The sequence below is a fragment of the Leopardus geoffroyi genome, chromosome B1 (assembly GCF_018350155.1).
Source record: "Leopardus geoffroyi isolate Oge1 chromosome B1, O.geoffroyi_Oge1_pat1.0, whole genome shotgun sequence".
NCBI lineage: Eukaryota > Metazoa > Chordata > Mammalia > Carnivora > Felidae > Leopardus > Leopardus geoffroyi.
In genome coordinates, this window is record NC_059327.1 from 193,685,945 (window position 1) to 193,709,328 (window position 23,384).

Sequence of the window (23,384 nt, forward strand, 5' to 3'; positions counted from 1 at the left end):
ACCATGATGCCTGGCCCCTGCCACACAATGGATTCACGTGGCTGATGCTGAGGACCCACCCTTAGAGATTCGGATATAGTGGCCTGAACATGTGGATGCTTAAATTTCCTCAGATGATTCTAATAGACGGCCAAGGCTGAGAAACACTTCCCTGGATTAACAGACCACTTTCTGGGCTACACCCCATGCAGTTCTCGTGCAGCCTGGCTTCAGAACTACAAATAGAGTTCCATGTGCATTTCATCCAATTAATAGGTAACTACTTATCATCTGCTATGTCCCAAGCAAGTTCAAGACGCTGATGGAAGAGAGGTGAGCTAACAGATTGGCCCAACCTCCCAGAAGCTCAGTGTCAGTGTTGGAACCAAGACAACACACTGGAGGTGTGTGAGAGACACAGAAGCCTGGGTGGTGGTGGGGATCAAGGGAGGTTTGCTGCCATTGAGTTTCTAAAATTGTATGAATTGGAGAAAGAAGATGGCAGCGTAGGAGGACACTGGGCTCACTGCGTCCTGCGGATCACTTAGATTCCACCCACACCTGCCTAAATAACCCAGAAAACTGCCAGAAGACTAGCAGAACGGACTCTCTGGAGCCAAGCCTAGAGAAGAGGCCCACGGAAGAGGGTAGGAAGGGTGGGGAGGCGGTGCGTGCTACACGGACTGGCGGGAGGGAGCCGGGGCAGTGAAGGGGCAGCCCGCCGGCAAGGTGGAATCCCTGAGCCTGGCTTGCAAAAGCGGAGGGGCCGGACTCCATGAGTTATGACAGCCAGCGGGATTTAACATCTGGAATGTTATAAGTCAACAGCTCTGCTCAGAGAGCAGGAGGGTGAGAGGACACTGGAAGGGAAGGTTATTGGGCCCTGGAAGACAGAGCTGGCCAGCGCCATCTCCCTCTCCCATCCCCCAGCTGAAATCCCAAAGGGAACCAGTTCCCATCACCAAACTTGCTTGCACCGCACAAACACCCAACGCTGTGCTTCTGTGGATCCAACCTTCTGATGGGTCAGCCTCCCTCCCGGTGCTGCAGGGCCCCTCCCGTAGGGGACCACAGATGGCAAAGTGAGCTGAGCCTGCCCCCCCCCCGCCCCTGTGCACCTTGCAGATCCACCCTGGCTAATACGCCATTGGCCAGATCCCATCGAAGCAGCACCACAAGCCTGGCAGTGTGCAAGCAGCCCAGACAGGGGCCACACCACTCCACAGCGAGTCCCACCCCTGTGAGAGGGGAAGATAAGGTACATACCAGTCTGACTGTGGCCCCAGCGGTGGGCTGGAGACACACATCAGGTCTAACTATGGCCCCGCCCACCAACACAAGTTACTCCAGACAGCACAGGGGAAGTGCCCTGCAGTTCCACCCCAAAGACTACCCAAAATGACGAAACAGAACTCTCCTCAAAAGAAACTCCAGGAAGTAGCGACAGCTAATGAATTGATCAAAAACGATTTAAGCAATATAACAGAACAAGAATTTAGAATAATAGTCATAAAACTAATCGCTGGGCTTGAAAAAAGTATAGGGGACAGCAGAGAATCTATTGTTACAGAGATCAAGGGACTAAGAAATAGTCATGAGGAGCTAAAAAAATGCTATAAATGAGGTGCAAAATAAAATGGAGGTGACCACAGCTCGGATTGAAGAGGCAGAGGAGAGAATAGGTGCATTAGAAGATAAAATTATGGAAAAAGAGGAAGCTGAGAAAAAGAGAGATAAAAAAATCCAGGAGTATGAGGGGAGAATTAGAGAACTAAGTGATGCAATGAAACAGAACAATATCCGTATAATAGGAAGAGGAAGAGAGAAAGGGGCTGAAGGTGTACTTGAAGAAATCATAGCTGAGAACTTCCCTAATCTGGGGAAGGAAATAGGCATTGAAATCCAAGAGGCACAGAGAACTCCCTTCAGACGTAACTTGAATCGATCTTCTGCATGACATATCATGGTGAAACTGGCAAAATACAAGGATAAAGAGAAAATTCTGAAAGCAACTAGGGATAAACATGCTCTAACATATAAAGGGAGACCGATAAGACTAGTGGCAGACCTATATACTGAAACTTGGCAGGCCAGAAAGGAATGGCAGGAAATCTTCAACGTGATCAACAGAAAAAATATGCAGCTGAGAATCCTTTATCCAGCAAGTCTGTCATTCAGAATAGAAGGAGAAATAAAGGTCTTCCCAAACAAACAAAAACTGAACGAATTCATCACCACTAAACCAGCCCTACAAGAGATCCTAAGGGGGATTTTGTGAGTGAAATGGTGCAAGGACCACAAAGTACCAGAGACATCACTACAGGCATGAAACTACAGACATCACAATGACTCTAAACTCATATCTTTCTATAATAATACTGAATGTAAATGGACTAAATGCTCCAACCAAAAGACATAGGGTATCAGAATGGATAAAAAAAACAAGACCCATCTATTTGCTGTCTACAAGAGACTCATTTTAGAACTGAGGACACTTTCAGATTGAAAGTGAGGGGATGGAGAACTATCTATCATGCTACTGGAAGTCAAAATAAAGGTGGAGTAGCCATACTTATATCAAACAAACTACACTTTAAATTAAAGGCTGTAACAAGAGATGAAGAAGGGCATTATATAATAATTACAGGATCTATCCATCAGGAAGAGCTAACAATTATAAATGTCTATGCACCAAATACAGGAGCCCCCAAATATATAAAACAATTAATCACAAACATAAGCAACCTTATTGATAAGAATGTGGTAATTGCAGGGGACTTTAATACTCCACTCACATCAATGGATAGATCATCTAGACACAGGATCAATAAAGAAACAAGGGCCCTGAATGATACATTGGATCAGATGGACTTGACAGATATATTTAGAACTCTGCATCCCAAAGCAACAGAATATACTTTCTTCTCGAGTGCACATGGAACATTCTCCAAGATAGATCACATACTGGGTCACAAAACAGCCCTTCATAAGTATACAAGAATTGAGATCATACCATGCACACTTCAGACCACAATGCTATGAAGTTTGAAATCAACTACAGGAAAAAGTCTGGAAAACCTCCAAAAGCATGGAGGTTAAAGAACACCCTACTAAAGAATGAATGGGTCAACCAGGCAATTAGAGAAGAAATTAAAAAATATATGGAAACAAATGAAAATGAAAATGAAAATACAACAATCCAAACTCTTTGGGATGCAGCGAAGGCAGTCCTGAGAAGAAAATACATTGCAATCCAGGCCTATCTTAAGAAACAAGAAAAATCCCGAATACAAAATCTAACAGCACACCTAAAGGAAATAGAAGCAGAACAGCAAAGACAGCCTAAATCCAGCAGAAGAAGAGAAATAATAAAGAGCAGAGCAGAAATAAACAATATAGAATCTAAAAAAAAAAAAAACTATAGAGCAGATCAATGAAACCAAGAGTTGGTTTTTTGAAAAAATAAACAAAATTGATAAACCTCTAGCCAGGCTTCTCAAAAAGGAAAGGGAGATGACTCAAATAGATAAAATCATGAATGAAAATGGAATTATTACAACCAATCCCTCAGAGATACAAGCAATTTTCAGGGAATACTATGAAAAATTATATGCCAACAAACTGGACAACCTGGAAGAAATGGACAAATTCCTAAGCACCCACACACTTCCAAAACTCAAACAGGAAGAAATAGAAAACTTGAACAGATGCATAACCAGTGAAGAAATTGAATCAGTTATCAAAAATCTCCCAACAAATAAGAGTCCAGGACCAGATGGCTTCCCAGGGGAATTCTACCAGACATTTAAAGCAGAGATAATACCTATCCTTCTCAAGCTGTTCCCAAAAATAGAAAGAGAAGGAAAACTTCCAGACTCATTCTGTGAAGCTAGCATTACTTTGATTCCTAAACCAGACAGAGACCTAGCAAAAAAAGAGAACTACAGGCCAATATCCCTGATGAATGTGGATGCAAAAATTCTCAGTAAGATACTAGCAAACCAAATTCAACAGCATATAAAAAGAATTATTCACCATGATCAAGTGGGATTCATTCCTGAGCTTCAGGGCTGGTTCAACATTTGCAAATCAATCAATGTGATACATCATATTAATAAAAGAAAAGATAAGAGCCATATGATCCTGTCAATCGATGCAGAAAAATCATTTGACAAAATTCAGCATCCTTTCTTAATAAAAACCCTTGAGAAAGTCGGGATAGAAGGAACATACTTAAACATCATAAAAGCTATTTATGAAAAACCCACAGCTAATATCATCCTCAATGGGAGAAAACTGAGAGCTCTCTCCCTGAGATCAGGAACACGACAGGGATGCCCACTCTCACCGCTCTTGGTTAACATAGTGGTGGAAGTGCTAGCATCAGCAATCAGACAACAAAAGGAAATCAAAGGCATCAGAACTGGCAAAGATGAAGTAAAGCTTTCACTTTTTGCAGATGACATGATATTATACCTGGAAAACCCGATGGACTCCACCAAAAGTCTGCTAGAACTGATACATGAATTCAGCAATGTCGCAGGATACAAAATCAATGTACAGAAATCAGTTGCATTCTTATACACTAATAATGAAGCAACAGAAAGACAAAGAAACTGATCCCATTCACAACTGCACCAAGAAGCATAAAATACCTAGGAATAAACCTAACCAAAGATGTAAAAGATCTGTATTCTGAAAACTATAGAAAGCTTATGAAGGAAATTGAAGAAGATATAAAGAAATGGAAAAACATTCCGTGCTCATGGATTGGAAGAATAAATACTGTTAAAATGTCAATACTACCCAAAGCTATCTACACATTCAATGCAATCCCAATCACAATTGCACCAGCATTTTCTTGAAGCTAGAACAAGCAATCCTAAAATCTGTATGGAACCACAAAAGACCTCAAATAGCCAAAGTAATTTTGAAGAAGACCAAAGTGGGAGGCATCACAATCCCAGACTTTAGCCTCTACTACAAAGCTGTAATCATCAAGACAGAATGGTATTGGCACAAAAACAGACACATAGACCAATGGAATAGAATAGAGACTCCAGAATTGGACCCACAAAAGCATGGCCAACTAATCTTTGACAAATCAGGAAAGAATATCCAATGGAAAAAAGACAATCTGTTTAACAACTGGTCAGCAACATGTAGAAGGTACTGGGAGAACTGGACAGCAACATGCAGAAGGATGAAACTAGACCACTTTCTTACACCATTCACAAAAATAAACTCAAAATGGATAAAGGACCTGAATGTGAGGCAGGAAACCATCCAAACCCTAGAGGAGAAAGCAGGAAAAAACCTCTCTGACCTCAGCCGCAGCAATTTCTGAGTTGACACATCCCAAAGGCAAGGGAATTAAAAGCAAAAGTGAACTATTGGGACCTCATGAAGATAAAAACCTTCTGCACTGCAAAGGAAACAATCAATAAAACTAAAAGGCAACCAATGGAATGGGAAAAGATATTTGCAAATGACATATCAAAGGGCTAGTATCCAAAATCTATAAAGAACTCACCAAACTCCACACCCGAAAAACAAATAACCCGTGAAGAAATGGGCAGGAAACATGAATAGACACTTCTCTAAAGAAGACATCCAGATGGCCAACAGGCACGTGAAAAGATGCTCAACGTCACTCCTCATCAGAGAAATACAAATCAAAACCGCACTGGGATACCACCTCAAGCCGGTCAGAGTGGCTAAAATGAACAAATCAGGAGACTATAGATGCTGGAGAGGATGTGGAGAAAGGGGAACCCTTTTGCACTGTTGGGAATGCAAACTGGTGCAGCCGCTCTGGAAAACAGTGTGGAGGTTCCTCAAAAAAATTAAAAATAGATCTATGACCAAGCAATAGCACTGCTAGGAATTTACCCAAAGGATACAGGAGTGCTGATGCATAGGGGCACTTGTACCCCAATGTTCATAGCAGCAGTCTCAACAATAGCCAAATTATGGAAAGAGCCTCAATGTCCATCAGCTGATGAATGGATAAAGAAATTGTGGTTTATATACACAAAGGAATACTACGTGGCAATGAGAAAGAATGAAATATGGCCTTTTGTAGCAACATGGATGGAAGTGGAGAGTGTTATGCTAAGTGAAATAAGTCATACAGAGAAAGACAGACACCATATGTTTTCACTCTTATGTGGATCCTGAGAAACTTAACAGAAGACCATGGGGGAGGGGAAGGAAAAAAAATAAAAAAGAGGTTAGAGAGGGAGAGAGCCAAAACATGAGACTCTTAAAAACTGAGAACAAACTGAGGGCTGATGGGGGGCGGGGGGGGTGGGAGGGAGGGGAGGGTGGGTGAGGGGTACTGAGGAGGGCACCTGTCGGGATGAGCATTGGGTGTTGTATGGAAACCAATTTGACAATAAATTTCATATTTAAAAAAATAAATAAATAAAATAGTGTAAATCAAACACCTACTATTACACACTTATCAAATCTTTCCTTTTTTATTTTAGAGAGAGCATGAATCAGGGAGAAGGGCAGAGGGAGAGAGAGAGAATCTTAGTAGGCTCCATGCTCACCACGGAGCCTGACATGGGGTTCGATCCCATGATCCTGGATCATGTCCTGAGCCAAAATCGAGTTGGACACTCAACTGACTAAGCCACCCAGGCGCCCCTCAAATCTGTTTCTTATAAAGGCTCTGTGCCTTTCACTTGTCCCCTCATACTATCCTCGTTATATCCCTATGAGGTCAGAACTTTTAATCCCAATTATAAATGAAGTGATCTGAAGCTTAGAGACGTGAGTTGTCTAACATCACACAGCTCATGTGTCTGGATCAGAAGAGGAGCCAGGTCCCCCAGAATGTAAACCTCGCTCTCAGTCCATGCACATCACAGGCTAGGGTGGGTTTGGGCACAAACCATTTCCTAAGCATTCCTAGTATTTCAAACTAGAACCACATTGTAGCTGTCTGGTATTTTCTAATGACAAAATGCAATATAAATCAGTGCTACCCAAAGTATGGCCTGAACACCAGAAGCATCTGGATGGCCCGAGGAGCTGTGGGAATGCTAATTCTCAGACTCCACCCCAGATACACTGAATCCCAGTCTTTGAGGGTAACGCCCCAGAATGTGAATTGTAGTAAGCTTTTCCAGATGAGTCTGAAGCACAGTAACGCTGGCCAAGCAATATTTCAAGTCATCCTAAAGGAAACAGTCTTGATCCATTTAGAAAATAGCTATTGCCCAAGATGTACAGCTCAGTGGCACCGCAAGCTGCAGATTGTTGGCAGAGCATCAGCAGCTATGCACCTGCTGGGGAATGGGAGAGGTGGAGCCGGTCCAGAGTGGTCATGGAGTGGGGGAAGGGTTACAGGGCTAACCACAGCCCCAAAGCCCACTGTCCGTCCGAAATGCCCATCTCCATTCCTTCCTGGGTAGGGGCTCCTGTACCCCCGTGTGCCTTTCCTGAGCTACTGCTACCACCCCCTGCGTCTGATCAGACACTCCCACTCCTTCTCTGTCCTCTTCTCGATGAGCATTTATGTCATTTCTCTCCCCCTCAACAAGATTTCAAACGCTGTGCACAAAGACCATGTCTTTAGGTTCCTTTGATTCCCATGGTCCTTTAGAGGCAGAACGGGCTGGTATCAGACTCAGAAGCCTGGGTTCCCATGTGGCTCTCCCTTGAGAAGGAGTACAAGCTTCCTTAGCTACATTCCCCCTCTGTAAAATGGGGAGGGGATTGCACCCACTTTATTGGCTGTATGATCAGCATCCAGCCCAGCACTGAGTAGGGCTCAGTAAAAGAGAGCCAATGTGACCTGCCCATGGCAGTCTTCCAGTAAATAGATCAAGTTTCTTTCAGAGCTAGTGATCTTGTCCCTGTGGTTCAAGCAAAGGCTGGTCAACCTATTGTGAGACGTCATGAACAGGAGTCTTCACTCAGTTCAAAAAGGAAAGGAAAAGGAAGATGGCAGATTAAGAAGCATCAGGACCCACCTCCCTACTTAAACAGGAATTACACTGGCAGAATCTTTCTGATGAACTATTTTGGAACTCCAAATCTATTGAAGACATGGCAAATTCCAAGGGAGTCTTGGATGGTAAATTGTGGTTAACTTCAGTAAATTTCATTTCTTAGCTCTGCAATTCCGACCCACCCCTCATCCAAGTCTGATGACAGGTACCTGTGTATGTGTTCCTGGAGTGGCTGGTACACAGACTTCGAGTGCCAGGAGGGGCCATAAGGACCCTGTCCCTCAGACATCAGAGAGCTGTGTTCTGAGCACTGACCGCTGCTTCTAATCACAGAGGTGCAGTCGTGGAAGGGGGCAGCCAATGTCACACTCCCTCCAAGGACCAGCTGCATTATGTTCACACTGTCTTCTCTAAAGGGAGTCTACAATGCTGATAACATGATCTACCCAACAATATTTTCCAATCAAGTCTTTTAAAGTCCATTCTACTTCGTGTATAAAGAAGATGTGGTTTATATATACAATGGAATACTACTTGGCAATGAGAAAGAATGAAATCTGGCTATTTGTAGCAATTTGCATGGAACTGGAGAGTGTTATGTTAAGTGAAATAAGTCAGGCAGAGAAAGATACCATATGTTTTCACTCATATGTGGATCCTGAGAAACATAACAGAAGACAAGGGGGGAGGGGAAGGGGAAAAAAAGTTACAGAGAGGGAAGGAGGCAAACCATAAGAGACTCTTAAATACTGAACAAACTTAGGGTTGATGGGGGGTGGGGGAGAGGGGAATGAGGGTGATGGGCATTGAAGAGGGCACCTGTTGGGATGAGCACTGGGTGTTATATGGAAACCAATTTGACAATAAATTACATATAAAATAAAATAAATTAACTAAGTTACTACTAAATAAATAAATAAATCCATTCTACTTCTTTTTTTTTTTATAAATTTTTTTTTCAACGTTTATTTATTTTTGGGACAGAGAGAGACAGAGCATGAACGGGGGAGGGGCAGAGAGAGAGGGAGACACAGAATCGGAAACAGGCTCCAGGCTCCGAGCCATCAGCCCAGAGCCCGACGTGGGGCTGGAACTCACGGACCACGAGATCGTGACCTGGCTGAAGTCGGACGCTTAACCGACTGCGCCACCCAGGCGCCCCTAAAATCCATTCTACTTCTTGATAATGCCACCAGCTGAGAATGAAAAGGAATACATAATGTCCACTGAATGTCATGTCCATTAGCCCACTGTCAAGGCCCCTCTGGCAGTATATGACTGTAAATATCCCAGATATCCAAAATATGACAGAGCCTGGTCTCAAGTGCTACTATAGTGTGGCCAGAATCTTCCACCCCCTCAGAATAGCAATTTCAGTTATTGTGTCACAGGCCACAAGAAGCCACAAGTTGCCACAAGATGGCAGCAGAGGGCACATGCAATCTATTTGCCTGGAAAGGTCATGGCCCTTGGAGCTCTAAGGGTTCTTGTTTACTCGTAGGAAGTCAGATCAGCTGCAAACAGGTACTGTCGTCCTGATAGGCCATTTCCCTCTGCTTGGCGTACAGATGGAGGCTCGTCCTTTGGGCGCAGCCAGTTAGTGGCAGGATTACTGCACGCGGTCCAACATGGATTGAGGTACCAATACTGTCCTTATGGTACTTACAGGCTAGAACAGCCACATTGTTACAGTCAGGCTCATCTCAGTTTGTGCCTTCCCATGGGCGTCCACATCGGGTACAAGAAGAGTTTCATCAAGCAACGGCTTTCCAGAACTCACAATTCCAGAGACGGGTGTTTTTAATATACGTGCCATTCTTAACCACGAACTAGGTTGTTAGGTCCAAGAACAGATAGTAAAGGCATGCCTGGTACTTAAGAGTACTGTCCACAGAAAGGGAAGTGGCTTTGAATTTAGCCCATCCGCTGATGGGCTCCTACCACAGTGGGAGAGTTGTCACTGGCACTGCAGGGCTGCTGTCACCCAGTAGACACATCACCTTAGAGTTGGGATGAGCCTTCAGTGACCCAGGCCCAGGAATCCTCAAGACCTTCCTGGGAGCCTTCTCCAGGTAGCAAAAGGCTCCCGTGTGAGTCATCAAGGGAGATACAAGGGGTTCCTAGAGATGAGACACTACCTTCTTGTGTGAAGAGCATCTGTCTTTAGGACCTGACTTGCTGTTCTGGAATGTTCCATTCCCATTTTTTATGAGAAATCTGTTTACCTTCCCAGAATCTGAGGGGGCCAGTGCAGGATGGGGACACCTGGACACAATGATAACTGGCAGTCCTCCCTAAAGCCACTCACTCTCCACAAGTGCCCAATAGTAGGCCAGCAGCAGTGTGTCAGGTACAGCACAGCAGGGAGCCATATGGGCAGGAAGTCAGAGCCCGAGAAGTGACTCTGGGCAGAAGTGCCTCCACTGCCAGAGGTGCCACTCAACACACTTCCCAGGGTCAGAATCCTGGATTCCAGCATGGTCCTTGGGGTTTACAGGCCCCGGGGTAGGTGACCTGTGGTGCTGCCTTTAACACACCTGCTACTCAGGTCCCAGGAAAACTTGGCAGATTTTCTGGTCCATTTGTACACAGGACTCAACCTCAACAAAATACCAGGATGAAGCACATATTCACTCTTATCCTAGACAGTCGAACTAAGTCCAGGCTTCCCACTTAGCTTGTGGGGGCTGTAGGGGAGTAACTTTTCCTTTCCTGTATCAGGACCAGATCTTCAAGCCTCAGTCCACAGGTCCTCCTAAGACTGATTAGAGGCTGGTCCCTCAGGACTCTTCTCCTAAGTGGTTTCCACCTGCTCTTCCTGGGAGCCCATCAGCTTGAGGTCATCAGTGCAGTCACCCCTGAGGGAGGAAGACCTGTCCCATTACTGGCCCTGCCTTGGTGGCACTGAGTGTGAGCATCCAGGGTCCCTGTGGCAGGACAGGAAACATGTTTGCTGGTCCAGGTGAGCTTGCACACAAATGAGTTTTGACACTTTGGGCCAAAGAGATCGAGCAAAAGGCATTAGCCATATTCGAGACAGAATCTGCCAAAATGCATAATCTGTTTAGCTGCAGTCACAAAGTCTGACAAGGTTGGGCTTCTAGAGGCATCAACTGAATTTCATTGATGATAATCCACTGTGGAAACCCCCATTTGGATTCATGTGAGGAAGAAATGAGTTTTCAATGTGCGAAGCCCTGAAGGTTGGGATGTTATTGTTACAGCAACTGTCGGTACCCAGCTACCACACTCTGCTGGGTCACATATTCTAGCACCCTGTGAGTGGCTCATAATCTGACTAGGTATCTTAAAGGACTATCACCAAATATTTGTCAGATTAATTCAGTTGATGGATTCAAGCTGATGGTGTTGACCTCCTCTTCTCTAATATATACTCTTCCTCTCACATTTGGTGCATCAAAGCTTATATGTTCATGGGACAGTTTAAGCACAGACCAGTTGCTTAGCTTTTAACAATCATCCCACCATTTGATGGAAGGATTCAGGACATGCCTTGAGGGATGCATATATTATGGTCGGGGTCTAACTGCCTTGAATAAAATAGCTAAGAAAAATGCAAGAATGAAAAATCTGTGTTTTGTGTCCACTTGCAAATACATCCAGGTCTGTGAGCTCCTGGAAAATTGCAGTTTATAATCAGCATAGAGGAACCCTCGGAAGGACTTCTTTCTGCCTGTAAGAGCTCAAGTCGGACACCATCTGGGAGGCAGCTGGGAGGTTTTCTGACTGGTCCTTTAATAATATATATATTATATATTATATTGTTTAATGGTCTCTTGAGGTCATGCATGCCATGCTCTAGAAGTTAGAGCTGGGAAGAATTTCAGACTATTAAAGATAGTGACCATGTTTGTGTGGTCCATCTCCACACCCAATGCCTCTCCATCTCCAATACCACCCTACCACACCTCCAGGTATATCTGTTCCCTTTCTGCTTCTCTCCCTCTCCTTCCCCTCTTCCCCTGGAGCCACTCCAGGCCAGGCTGAAAGCCAGAGTCTTACCAGCACTTCTCCTCCTGGATTCTTCCAGAATTCTGCACTCAGGTGCCATCAGGCTTGGTCTGGAGATATGGTACCACTTTTCATCTTATTATATCAGAGCAGAAAGAAGGCTGCACCTGGAGAAGGAGATCTAGTGCAACTGAGAGAAATGAGTTTGGGACTTTAGGGAAGTCGTTTAGGTCAGTTAGCTCCTTGTTAATTCTGTTTGAAATAACAGCCATTCCTGATGGTGTTGTGATAAGGTCTCACATAGCAAGGTGCAGTGAAGGCTCTAGAAATGACATGGTGCCATGTGGGAGTGTAGTATGATCATCGATCAAGAGAAAAGATATGGAAATATTCAAGGGAGAGGAAAAGGTCTTTACATCCCAATCTGTTTTTCCAGTATATGATCACCACATAGCTATGATATAGAGTCACCAATGCTCGTGAAAACAGTGAAACTGGGTCCCCCAATCACACCAAGAAGGCCATCGGCCTAAATAGGCCTGACTTGAACCATAAATAATCTGTTACAGAAGGTGGTTAGAACAAGTTTAAATCTCAGACAAAATAAATCTTTGAATTCATTCAGATGCTTACTTATTTTTTTTAATTTTTTCAAATGTTTACTTATTTTTGAGATAGAGAGAGAGACAGAGCATGAGTGGGGGAGGGGCAGAGAGCGAGAAGACACATATCCCAACACAGGGCTTGAACTCACAAACCGTGAGATCATGACCTAAGCCAAGGTTGGATGCTTAACCAACGGGGCCACCCAGGTACCCCCAGATGGTTGTTTTAAAGAGAAATTAAGAAAAGGTGACTGATGCTTTTCTGCTTTTAGGTCATTTGATGCTCACTGAAGAGGGCATCATGTTACTAAACCCAGCCTACCCCCCCCCCACCTCTTCCCCCAACCCTGGGGCTGAAGCCCTATTTTCTGTCCCTTCCTGCTGGCACACTCAGATGACACTGTCACTCTCAGAGCTCAGTTCTCCTATTTGAAAACTGTGTTCGGTTCTGAAGACAAACCTGGATGGGCTGGTGACAAACTACTGGTCCCTTCACCTCCTCCCTGTCCAGAGTGCAGTTCCCAAGACTTTCCCATGTGAAGCTGGCAGCCTGTGTGGACTCAGAGTTTTCTAACCACTGGACCCAAGGCCCCAGGGGAAGGGCTGTCAGGTGGGAGGAGTGGAGAGGATGTGGGGCTTGAAGGGAGGTATGACAGGGTACAAGAAGATCTTACTGATAATCTTGTAAACAGATGTAAACTCATGCTCAAATGACAACAGGTAGCATTGTGGTTAATCCAATGCAACAGATTACCAAATTCCCATTTCCTTTGTGGCACCTTTTGACAGCAGCCTAGGGTAAGGGCAGAGAATTTGTTAGAGTCTCCATGACCTGATTTGGAACCCTGGCTTCACCAGACACCAGCTGTCTGTGATCTTTCATTTCTTCCTCTGTGCATGTGGGTAAGACTAGCACCTCTCTGCTAAGCAGGGACTGAGTGAGCTCACGACACAAACTGTGTGCAGTAATAGCTCTTGTGAGAGCTACTGCCACTGTCACCGAATTGTTGTTCCAGCACTTTTAGTAAAGTGTGGGCAGGGGCGCCTGGGTGGCGCAGTCGGTTAGGCGTCCGACTTCAGCCAGGTCACGATCTCGCGGTCCGTGAGTTCGAGCCCCGCGTCGGGCTCTGGGCTGATGGCTCAGAGCCTGGAGCCTGTTTCCGATTCTGTGTCTCCCTCTCTCTCTGCCCCTCCCCCGTTCATGCTCTGTCTCTCTCTGTCCCGAAAATAAATAAACGTTGAAAAAAAAAAAAGTGTGGGCACTGTGGGGAGGTCTGCCCAGGCTGTGGGTGTCATAGATGGTTCTCACGCTTGGAAAGATTGGGAGCCATTGGTCTGGATGTAGCCTCAGGTGAATCTAGAATGCCCTCCTGCCCACTTTCTTCTCTACCTTACCATAACTTTCTTCCAGTGTAGACATGAAACCTACAGAATCCCTCCCTGCTGGGAACAGCTCTCCACATCTTTGAGAACAATTGTTCATCCTGCAAATCCAACCACATGTTTTAGGCAACTGGGCCTTTCACTCCAGAATCCTGCTCTTTGCCAGGGTGGAGGGGTCCAGTGGCATTGGAACGTGACTCAAGCCCAATTTATCAAAGTCTCAGCCTGAGATTTCCACACTGCAGCTCAGCTCAGTGCTGCTGACACCCATGTTTCCGACCACATGGAGAAAAGCAGAAAAGAGAAATCAAAGCACGGATGCAGAGACAACTGAGATGTGGTGTGACCACAGAGTTTCCGGCCCAAACTCTGTCTGGGTGGTCTCCCAATGCATGCATCCCTGATTTAAGAAACTTCCACCAAATTCTCAACTTTCTTTGTTTTAATATGTTAAAAATAATGAGTTCCTATTACTGAAAGCAGAAGGTTCTTGAAAAACACAGAGTCCAATTCTATCCAAGGAATATATGCTAAGTTTTTTCTAAGGTGTCAAGCCAGAGATCTGGGCTGGAGATTCATTCCCAGGATGATGATAGTGGCAAGAATGTAAATGAACCCAAAATAATGACAAGTCCACTGTAATAATAGTGATGTCTGTAAAAATTTAGGGAAACCCAGGTAAAGAACCATGGATTGTGTGCATGTGTGTGTGTGTGTGTGTGTGTGTGTTTGTGTACGTGGGCACAGGAAATCAGAATGACTATTTGCCAAGTAGACAACGGTAGGATGGAGTTTTAGGACAAAAGTAACAGTTTGGCAGAGGTTGAGTCTCTGGAAATAGCCTGATATTTGGGCAGAAGAATGGATACTCAGGTGTAAATGGAGCCTAAGGATATGCCTAAAAGGAACAGAGGATACCGCACCAAATTTGGCTGGGATTAGAAAAAGTTCCTGTGTCACCCTCAGAAATCAGGACTTTATTTTGTGGAAAATGAAAATCATGTGTTGCTGAATGTTTGGATGTGACAGGTGTCATCACCAGAGCTATCATCCGATAGTGAGCCACAGACTAAACCAGCCCACCTTGAGGTCAGAAACCAACTCCTATTCAACTTTGATTCTCTAAACTGATACTAGCAACTGGCATAGAGCAGTTACTGAGTCAGCACTGAATAAACAACATTCCTTTTCCTCCAGCTGTTGAGTGTCCCTTAACCAGTTATAGGCTCTTAGGAAATTTTCTCTGCCTCTGGCTAGGTTAGGTGTTCCCACCCAGATCACCCCAGGCTTCCTTCCTACATAGCAATTACCTCTCTATTGTCATGGTTGAGATCCTTGTCGTTCCCCTTACTGTCTGCGTCTCCTTGAGGACAAGGACCATGTCACCTTGACTGCATTCCAGGCAATGACAGAGACAGCCTTGGACCCTAGGTGTCTCATGAGTGCTCTTTGGATGAATGGAATAATTAGTGAATGATAGAATGAATGGATGATTCCGTGGCAGAATGAATGAGGTCTGGTTAGAGGCCAACCCTGTTCTTGCTGGAGCCAACCAGTGTCTTATTCCCCTGCCCATCCCTGACTTCCCCTAAACAGCCCACAGCATGTGAGAAAGCTTTGCTTTCTGGGTGTGTGATCCACTTGTCCTGGGTGTGCTTTTCAGCCTAACATCTTCACCTCTCCCTGTGACAGAAGCTGCGTTTCATATGCCCACATGCATGGTGGCTCACCGAAGTAACACAGAGAAAGGGCCACCTGTCCTCTCCCTCTGCCAGCTTTCCATGGTGGCAACTAGCTCTCTTTGTAACACATAAAAATTCAAAAGGGCCACTAGCCTTTTTCTGAATGTCTCAGAAATATTATTCAAAAAACGTAGACTTCTTTAAAGCATGCTTAACCTGTTTTACAATGTTCTCCTTAAAAACAAAGATACGAAAAACCTGGAGGTGATCAATGAACTTGCTTCCTGGAGAGTTTGTTATAAAACACTAAAAAAAAAAAAAAAAAAACTGTAATGACATATAAGGCTGAAACAGCCCTATTACTTGAAGGGGGAAAAAAGCCTGATACTCTAAGACTTTTGACTTACTAGAAACAGCAATTTCATATATTTTAAAATGGTATCAAAAATGTGCATTTCTTTTTAGATGGGTTTAGAATAGAAACGAAGCATTGTACATGACTTCTAACAACATGGGTTCAATATTATGGGGTGTGAATCTGGACGTCTTATTAAGGTAAACACTTTATAGGCTTTCAGTTCTCATTAATGCCAAGTACTCTCAACCTTTCACTGTCTCTTATTTTTATAAAGGAAAACTTTTGCATTATGTATTATTTGATTTGCTGAACAAGAATTCCGAAATCTCATGACTAATGAGGATTTTAAATTTGGAATGCAAATACCATTCAGTTGAGCTAAGATAAACACATTTTGCCTGACTGGTTAGATCTTAGCTAAGATTTTTCAGACGATTTCCTCATTTTCTGACAATAAATTTTTAGTGCACATGACTTGACCCAACAAATTAATATTGCTTTGATGCACTGACTCAGCATTTTCTTAGTGCATTCATGTGGTCACTTTTGAAGGACGGACTGTTTTGTTTGTTTTTGCTATGTTTTTGTTTTTGTTTTTTGTTTTTTTTTAAGCAAATTTGGCCTGGTATTATTGCAGCGAAAGCTCAACTCACAAACCAAATTGCACCCACTGAGGAATCTCTCGTATCTGCACCCTAAGGTGCCATCCCCCTAAGTCAAAGAATGATATTGCAGTAACAAACACATGAGAGTTAAAACTAGCTTTTAAACTTGAAGTCAACTGCCAGACCAGACTACACGAGACATGCATTCAACAATCAGCCTTAACCTTTGTGTGTTACCAATTGTATTCAGACTTTATGAAACCCCCCACAGAAACCTGACAACCATCATTTAAATCATTGATGAAAAGAATGACATAACACTAATCTGATCATGAGAAAAACACCAGGTGAACTCCAAAAGGGACACCTTCTCAGAACACCTGCCCAGTCCTCCTGAAAACTCTCAAGGTCATCAGAAACAAGGAACAGCTGAGAAACCATCCAGTCAAAGAAGTCTATGAAGTCAGGACTGCTAACTGTGATGTGGAACATTGGCTGGCATCCTGGACAGAAAAGACCATGAGAGGTTGAAAACTTATGGTCACAATAAAACCATGCGTGTTTATAACAGCTATTTATTTATTTTTCCAAAACATGGGAGCAACTGAGACGTCCTTAAGTAGGTAAACATATAAGTGAACTGTGGTGAATCCAGATGTTAGACTATTATTCAGCACTAAAAAGAAATCAGCTCTCAAGCCATGAAAAGACACAGAAGAACCTTAAAATAATAAAGTTAGTGAAAGAAGCCAATCTAAAAAAACTAAATTCTGCATGATTCTGACCATATGACTTTCTGGAAAAGGCAAAACTATGGAGTCTGAAACAAGATCAGTGATTAGCAGATGTTATGGAAGAAGGAGGGATGAATAAGTAGCACACAAAGAATTTTTAGGGCAATGAAACTATTCTCTCTGAGACCATATTGGTGGATACATTATCATTATATCTGTCGAAACCCATGGCATGTAGAACACCAAGAGTGGACTACACTGTAAACTATGGACTGGAAACATTGACCATGATGTGTCAGTGTGGGTTCAAACACTGTAACAAATGTACACGTCAGTGCTGGATGTTGACAATTAGGGTGTCTGTATATGTGTGAAGATGGGAGGTATATGGAAATTCTATGTACTTTCTAGCCATTTTGCTGTGAACCTAAAGCTGCCTTAAAAAATACTCTATTAACAACTTTAAAAAGAATATTCAGGGGGTGCCTGGGTGGCTCAGTCAGTTGAGCATCTGACTTCAGCTCATATCATGATCTCACAGTTCATGAGTTCGAGCCCCACGTTGGGCTCACTGCTATCAGTGCAGAGCCCACTTTGGATCCTCTGTCCCCCTCTCTCTCTGCCCCTCCCCTGCCTGTGCTCTCTCTCTCTCAAAAATAAATAAGCATAAGAAAATAATAAAAAAAAAAGAACATTAAGTGAATTCTAAAGAGTTTGAATAATGTATGGACTTTAATAATAATGTATCAATATCAGCCCCCAAATTTTTATATATGTACCATAATAATATACAAGAATAATGATAGGGCAACCTGAATGAGACATGGGGCAGGGGTCCTTTTTTTTTTTACTATTTTTTTCTATAAATCTAAAACTTTAATTTTTTTACTTTAATAGAATAAGAGGACAACAGGGAGAGTTTTTAAACGTATAAGTACATTATTTCATTTTTAAAATACTGGAAGTGTCTATCATATACGAGATTTAAAATGTGTGTCAATCCACGGTCAAGGCACTTTCTGTACGTATTGCATTTGAGCATAAAACAGTTCTATGAAGTAGGCATAATTCTCCCTCATATCCAGCTGAGATATTTACTCCCCAGGTTGAAGTAACTTGTCTAGAAAGATCCTTACCTTTGGTGTAGTTTAGTTCCTACATGTGTAAAATGGAGGTAATAATAGGGTTGTTGTACAAATAAAGTGAGGTGACCTTTCAAAATGGTGCTTGAAATGTAGAGGCGCTGTGACCATGCTTATACACCACCATCATCACCATCTTCATCATCATCATCGTTATCACCACCATCACCATCATTAGGTAGCTATCTTGAGGCGAAAACACTCCATCAATATCTTTAACTTATCTTTCTGCAAAGGCAAAATGTGGACAATGTCTCACAAATTTGAGGAAAGAACGAGAGAACTTTATTAGGAGAGTATTTTTAACTAAATCCCCAACAGAGACAATCTTGATGACATGGGGGCAGTGTTCAGATTTCTGGTCTCTCACACTCTTTTGTCTGGTTTCTTCTCTGTACCATTGTTTCTACTTCCCATCTCCACTGGGGGATTGGTTGGCCAAAGGTAAAGCCTTTCTCACATCAATGAAAGACACATGACCCTGAGCTACACATGCTATTTGCTTTCCTTTTTCCCAAGGGTTATTTAATCTGAATCTAAATGTGAAATCTTTAGTGTAAGTCCCACTCCTGATACAGGTTCACTTTTTTGTGTAAAGCTTGTGGATTCTCTAAGGTATGAGTTTGCTCACTCTTCTGGGTAAAAATATCAGAAATAGTCAAAAGCCCCATCTATGGCAGGAATGGCAAATGGATTTTGTCCTTCATGTCAATACCAATAGATGATTAGTGGCTCTCTGGAGAACTGGGTTGAAATGACTTCTGGGGCTGTCTCTGAGCTCAGCAGGAGTGCCCTGCACAGCCTATGGCAGTCTGCCAAGGACACTGGAAGGGAAAGTGAGGGCTCCTGGGTTGAATAGTTGTCATCCCCAGCTTGTGGAACAAAACCTTCAGCTTTGCATTCAAGACCTCTCTTTGACTTTGAGATCTGATCATCCACCTTCTCCTGTCACAAACCTTCTCCTTAGGCAACTAGTTTACTTACTGATCCTCAAACAGATTAGGAACAGTTCTGTCCCATGAATCTGATATGGCTTCCCTAATTAGCGAAGTCCTACCTAGCCTGAAGGAAGTCATTCTCCAGAGGGTAGCCCACTAACCCACAGCTGCGAATTCCAATATAATTCATTATCTGCCTTTGTCCCCATTAAATGAGAACCTGCTGAAATGTAGATTGGTTGTTTTTGTCCACTTTTTCACCTTCTGTGGATAACAGAAGCCCCTTTTCTGGTTGCAAACTGTCCATCCTCCACTCCCTGTGCTTCTGGTGGGCTGTCCACCACGTCTCTGCTCCCTGCAACAGACTCAGTGAAATGTACCAGGGATGGTCTATCAGAGTTCTTCTGGGCATTCATATGGTGCTAGGGATGAAAGGTCATGTTCTGTTCTATGACAAATGGAAGGGACCTGCCTGAGGATGAAGCTAGACAGCAGAGAGTGCACAGAAGACAGAGATAATGAGAGAGACAGAGTCTGAGATTCAGAAAAAAAAATGGAGACACAGAGAAGAGACTTTTAAACCTTTGAATCTACGTGTATCTGAACCAACCTTACTCCTACAACTGCCCAGTCAAATGTTTTTGTCTTTGAAGCCAGTTGAAGTTGAGGGTTTCAACTCATTACTTCAACAATCCTGATGAAAGCACCTACTATACCTACTATATGCCAGGAACTTCTGTGGATAATAAGGACAAGGAGGTACATAGGACAGCATGGCAGGGTCTTCTCCACATAATGTAGAATTGAGACAGATTCAGGTCTCAGAATCATAAGACAATGTCCAAAATACTCTGCTGGGAGGTTAACCAACAACAGACCCACAATCATTTCAGGCTCTGCCATTCAGAGGTTGGCAAAAAGCACTTGGCCACCCAAACCTCATGTTCATCTCTGTACCATGAGACTCCAAGGTGATCCCACATTTCTCCTGTGGAAAAAAGGGGATAAGTCTTTACATAATCAGTCAGCTGAAGGCAGGTTTCCCCTTGGTCCTGGAAGCACGGGGAGGTGGAGGGATTCTGCTGTGGACAGCCTTGCTCAGGCCCCAAACCTCTTCAGTCTCTCCAGTGCACTGTGGTACAAGTGCACCATTTTCCCAGGATTTCCATGTGAAATAATAGCACAGCCTCAGCACAGTGCTGGCACATCGTATACACTAACTGGGAGTGATGGTCTATTTCTCTCCATGAATATCCACAAAAGGGTGGGGGGCATAGACAAGGATGAAGAGACCAATGACACCAACAGGGAGGTGATGACATTTGAACTGGATCTTGAAGGATGAGCAGGTGTGTGCTTGGTAAAGCAGGACTGGAAGGGCATTCCAAGTAAGGGGAACAGTGGGATCAAGGCCGGAAGGGAGCAAACAAGTGCACCAAGTATTCAGGAAATGTTGGTTGGGGAGTTGAGTGTGGCCAGATGTGTGTGTGTGTGTGTGTGTGTGTGTGTGTGTGTGTGTGTCTGTAAGAATTTGGAAAGACAGGCTGAGCCAACAGGGGAAGTTACACAGCCTGGTCTCACGTTGTGCCACCTGTTTGTAATACAAGATCAAGGCAGAATTTGAGATCACAGGAAGGCAGAAGATCCATGAAAAGCCATTGTGTGAAGTTCCATGTTCTCTGCCAAAGCTTAGAGACCCTTCTCAGAAAAGATCCTGGAGTCCATGTGTTTCCTTCTAAATTTGCTTTGTATTCTGACCTACAGTCTTCCTCCAGGCGGTATCTGATTGCCTTCTGTGACCAAGATGAATTTCTCGTTTTTCAGGTGGTCACCTTGAAGTTTATCTTTCTTTGGAACAAAGTTGCTTTATTTTGCCCTTGTCCAAATAACCCTGCAAATCTGCCTTTATGGAGATCAGGGGTTTAAACGGTGGTGACCAAGATAATAGAGATGGCCCCTAATGAACAATTTTACAAAAGGCCTGGAGTTTGGGGACATAGCCACCTCCAGTGGAATTCATGAAGAGACTGTTTGAAAAACTGAGTGCACAAGTCAACATCCATGTCTCCGTGACCTTGTAATTCTCAAACAAGTGAATCTTGAATAAAATAAAACCACAGTTACGACTTTTGATCTGTATATCATTGGAACATATTACTACGTTAGGAAGATATGAGTTAAATGCCAACCCAATTTCATATCAACATCTGGATTTCAGGCATTTGGAAATTCAGAAAGTCTCACAATGCTGATCCCCACCCTCAAGCATACTCAGCCAATGGAACTGAGAGTTGACATTTAGAGAGGCAGACGATCTCTAGTTCACCACAGTCCACACAATTCTCCATTGTGCTGTGTCAAAGAAAAAGATCAGATGTCATTTGCCATCAATTCAGTGACAGCTTTAGGTAAAATGGGCATCACAGGGCTTGGCAGCTATGATAATTCTGTTATTGTTTATAACTCTTCCCAGGAATATTGCTGCTGGAATCCTCATCCCATCAAGGAGGGCCTTTGCAAGGCTGAACTGTCTTCCTATTGTGGCCACTAGGGGAAAGAGAAGGGCTTGGGGGAAGCAGGTCTAATGTCTGCATGTACTCCCCCCCCACCCCCCCACCCCCACAAGATTACACCAACCACTTTCCCTGTAGGAACTAGCTTCCTCCCGAGGGGTGTGACTAGGAGGAGTGTGATAAAGATTGATAGATATGTGTGCTGTAAAATCCATCTGCCTGGGCTTCTATAAGAAGGGCTGTCCCTGCCTGGCATGGCAGAGGAGACAGCTGTAAGCGTACAACTCACTCTCACATCTGGGATTGCAGTGGACCTGCATACTGAGAACAAGGTAAGAGCCTGGCTCTTTTAAGAGTTTCGCTACCTGCCCCCATCCTCCTTCTAGCTCCTCAGAGGACCTCAGGATCCTAAGTCTGGAAGCCATCAGGGACACTTAGGGGTTGAGTCCCAATACCCTGATGAATTAGGGGATATTCATCTGGTGTACTTGGTTCCCCACCAACCTTCATTCGGGAGCCCACGTACCTGAGACAGTCTCCCTTTCTCAATCCTCAAAAGACAGAAGACTGTCTCCCTTATGCAAACAAAATTCTGAATTTATTTTTATGGTAGAGCACTGTAAATGGATTTTAATGTATTTTTAAAGTGAATCCACAATAATATGAATCATCTTATGATCATCTAAACCAAAGCAAATCCTGAGTAGTTCATAGTTTTCTTATTTGTTGCCAATATTTTCTGAAAAATACAGTAAGTTTAAGGCAACCATCAATCAAGTGATGGCATTCAGAACCAGAAAGATATGGTCTGGCTGCCTGTCCCATCTTTGTCACTTGTCCATTGGGGGATCTTGTGTGATATGAGCCTTAACTGTCATATCTGTTACTTGGGGGTGATTTTTTATTACCTATGAGGCATAGCTCTTGAGTGGATTAAACAAGGTGAAAATCAAATGCTAGTCAAGGGCATAGCATGTAGTGGGTATCAAATACAAAGACAAATGCTATTTTTCTTCTTTCAAGTGTAGTTTTTTTACTGGCTACCTGATAAAATCCATGAGGTTTAATGTACTGTTTAAGGTGATGCGTTTTTTTTCCTATGTCACCCATTCCCCTACCCACCTCCTGTCTAGCAACCATCATTTTGTTCTTGGTATTTGAGTCTGTTTTTTGTTTGTCTCTTTTTTTCTTTGTTTGTTCATTTGTTTTGTTTCTTAAATTTCACATATGAGTGAAATTGTATAGTATTTGCCTTTCCATCAGATGTATTTCACTTAGCATTATACCCTCCAAATCCATCCATGTTACTGCAATGGCAAGATCCCATTCTTTTTTTATGACTGTGTAACATTTTGTTGTACATACACACTCTATCTTCTTGATCCATTTATCTATGGATGGACACTTGGATTGCTTCCATATCTTAGCTATTGCAAATAATGCTGCAGTAGGAGCACCTGGCTGGCTCAGCCACTTAAACATCCCACTTCGGCTCAGGTCATGATCTCA